The sequence below is a fragment of the Microcebus murinus genome, chromosome 9 (genome assembly GCF_040939455.1).
Source record: "Microcebus murinus isolate Inina chromosome 9, M.murinus_Inina_mat1.0, whole genome shotgun sequence".
In the NCBI taxonomy this organism is placed as follows: domain Eukaryota; kingdom Metazoa; phylum Chordata; class Mammalia; order Primates; family Cheirogaleidae; genus Microcebus; species Microcebus murinus.
The window spans coordinates 60,697,891-60,701,572 of NC_134112.1; the positions used below are offsets into that span (position 1 = coordinate 60,697,891).

Genomic DNA, 3,682 nt, shown 5'->3' on the forward strand with positions numbered 1-3,682 from the left:
CCCCACACACACACACACACACAAATACATTCACTATCACTGGTGTTACTGAAAGATTTAATCTGCTAGTTAGGTATAGTTTCTGAGAATACCTGGGCTCTCCTTGCCACAAAATTCTTGTGGGAAATTATTATAATAAAGCATACCTTCCAAACAATTGGGACTTTTAAGCCTCTAACAGTGTTAAATTTGTAATTTGGTATTATTAAAGAGTACACTCTAGGACAGAAGCTTTGAAACTTTTTTTGGTTCTGACCCACATGAAAAATACACTTTACCTTGCAACTCACTACACACACATAGGTGAGTGTGTGTGAAATAGCACAAATTTTACAAAACAATACTTACCTTTACCACATGCAATGCATGCTGATATTTTCAATATTTTTCTTTTCTTTCTTCTTTTTTTTTTTTTTTTTCTCTTCTTTGGGCCCCACCTGTGGGCCTCCCTGCAGGTTGCTGCTGGGAACTGGGGGCAGCAGCAGAAATGGAGGCAAGGCCAGTAGTGCTATTGATCTGGCCTTACCGTGGGGAGCAAGCCTCGGGTACCCCCACTAAGACTTCAGATCCCACCTATATCTGCCACCCCCACCAGGAGCCAAGGGTCAGACAGCATGCATGGACCCCTTAGTCTCATCACTCGGCCATTTTCTATCTTTTTGGTTTTGTAAAAATGCTGGGTAATCTACCCCACTGATTTCACAATTCAGTAATGGTTCCCAACCTGCAGTTTGATAAACACTGTTGAGGGAAAGATAGTCTTATCACAGCAGAGTAATGCAAGCACAGGGTCTCAGTTTGTCACCTGATAACCCTAGCTTTGACTCAGCTGCTACCCCACCTTCAGTGATCTCTAAGCCTTGCATTCATTTCTGTTTTCCTTCTTCTGTGATAGTCTCTGGTGCCACCTACCATGGGTAAATACAAACATGCAAAGAGATAAGACAGCAAACCTGTACCATCAGTCACAGGCTTTTAAGAAATCCTCATCTTGAACATAACAATCTATAAAATTGGTGATTATGTAATCAGCAATCAAGAGAAGGGCAAACATTGACAGAGAAAATAGTCCCATGAGAGTAAAACACATATAGCATTAACATTTTACAATCTTCCTCTCTCTAGACTTGTTTTTTATCCCAACCTCTCTAATGTCAATTTTTGCTCAGTGGGTAGAATACGGTTGCCTTCTTTGCCCTAATGCCCGCTTTCTTTCCCATAAAGTTGCTTTTCTGTTAGACTCATGGCAGCCTTCCATGCAGCCTCTCCCCATCCTTCTCCAGTGCTCTCTGAATAATGGAAGCTCTTTTATTCAATCCAGGGCACTAGCTCTCACTTGACTCCTCACCCACTAATCAATCACTCATTGGCCAAGGATTCCCAGTAAACTCTGGCTCCCCTTCCTCCCCTGCCAAGACATCTTTTCAGCTTTCATCAAACAAAGGCACATGATTACACAGCCAACATAGACCACAATAACACAAAACAAACGAGGGATTTTTTTTAAAAGTATTTATTTCTTTGCAGACAGCATATGATTCTATTGGTAGATATTCACTGTATCTACCCAGCATAAGATAAAGATTTTTATTTAACTTACCTAGGGATTGGGTGAAATTAATTGAGCAATAGGGAATCCCCTGCCCCTGCTCTGGCTAGAGGAAAATTCCCTTGTCCTTGTCTTTCTGTTTAACTGCACATATGTGGACCTTGCTAGTGATGTTATGCCATTTTTAACTTTCCATCTTATCACTTGTGGATTTTGTTAATTACTTTTTCCTTTTCCTACAATGAATCTTTCTTTTTTTGTTACTCAGATGAAGAAACTAAATAAGAATTAAACTTGTAATCTAGAGTGGAGAACTGTATCATCAACCTCCATTCAAAACATTGTTTCAGCATCTACTATATCATCTTTTGGAAGCCGTATTTTATTATGTCATTCCATCTAAAAAATATTGGTTAGGTAACCTTTAATATCAGGTGGACAAAGTTCACATAGAGAAATAACCAGTTTCACTCTCTTTTCTTTATTGTTTTTTTTTTTCATGATTTTAACTAATAAACATCTGTATGTAATTTTTTTCTAATATTGTATAAAGGTAAAAATCAACTATTATTCTGCCACCTAGACACAACCACTGAAAACACTTTGGTATATATTCATGTAAACTTTTTCATATATATATGTCACACACACATTAATGTAATATTTTAGAAAATCTGAAAAGCAGTTGCCTTTGGGTGATTGGAGTAGGGATAAATTTTTTTTCAACCTCTTCTTTTCTTTTAGAGACAGGGTCTTTCTCTGTTGCCCAGGCTGGAGTGCAATGGCAGGATCATAACTCACTGCAGCCTCAAACTCCTGGGCTCAAGCCATCCTCCCACCTCAGCTTCCTGAGTGGCTAGGACTATAGGCATGTGCCTCCATGCCTCGCTATTCTTTTTATTTTTTTTATTTTTTGTAGAGATTGAGTCTTGCTATGTTGCCTAGGCTGGTCTCAAACTCCTGACCTCAAGCAATTCTTCCACCTTGGCCTCCCAAAGTGCTGAGATTACAGGCATGAGCCACAGCACCTAGCTCTTTTCTACTTCTTTACATCTTTCTCTGCTTCCTACATTTTAAATAATGTCTATGTGTTGGTTGTAAGTCACAATAAAAGTAAGTAAAAAACTAAAAAGAATAACCAAGAAGCCATGGCAAGAAGAGAGGTCATTTGGTTGGCAGGGCAGAGGGATGGCGAGGTAGGTAGGATGCTGGGGTGTGGGGAAGGAGTGCTGGTGGGGTTGGGGACTGTCTGCAGAGGAAGGAAGTTCCAACAAATCATACCTACTTCTCAGTTCCTGCTATTGTTCCCTCAGGACTTTTGCATTGGGAGCACCTTCACAGTCACTTTCAAATATATGTTTATATTTTCCAAGACTTCACTAAGAGCTGATTAAAAACAAGAAACAAAAAACAAAAAACACCCAGATCTTTGCCAGTGTCAAGAATTGAGGAATAATTTATAAGTATTTCCTTAACTTCTGCTATTTGGATTATTATGAAAAATCCCACTCACAGATAGGATGTAGCTGGCAGGAAGGATGTGATTATTATCTGTGTTCTCACCGGCAGATGCAGAGAGGAAGAAGTACGGGCATCTCTGCAGGGCTAGGACTGCCTCCCCATAGACCACTATTTCAATGCAACTCTGTTAAATTACACTCCTTCACCAATCCCAGGAAACTCCCTTCTTTCCCTAATGAAGCATTTATCACCATCTCCACACTGAATCTACAGCCCATTCCCTCTCCTGCACCTTCATATCTTTGCCCCATCCATCTCTTCCCTTTGTTTTACTTTGGGAGGGAGGCTTGTTATATATTGCTTGCATAATGCTTTAATCATGGATTATGGGTTGCTTTACAGCTCCCTGAATGCCTTGGCAAGGTCTCTATATAAATAAAATTATTATTATTAAAGTCAATTAATCAAAGGCACAATTCACTTTTCAGCATCTGACATTCCAAACACTTACCGATGCAGAAGTCTTTTTGTTCATTCCAGTGTAGCAACATTTTAGAAATCAATAATATAGAACGTGGTACTATAGATTTCTTTAATTAGATTGTAATTTGTATGTGCATACGTACAGATGTGTTGACCTCTTAAGGTTCAGTTGTTGTTCAGCAGTGAAAT

General features: G+C 39.2%; 1 non-coding gene across 1 annotated transcript; it reads right to left on the bottom strand.

The window, feature by feature from the left end:
• Window positions 1-351: 351 nt before the first annotated feature.
• On the bottom strand, window positions 352-644 carry LOC142873243 (small nucleolar RNA U89). Its single transcript, XR_012921280.1, has one exon. It is a non-coding gene; the product is annotated as a small nucleolar RNA U89 (small nucleolar RNA).
• Between the last annotated feature and the right edge of the window lie 3,038 nt (window positions 645-3,682).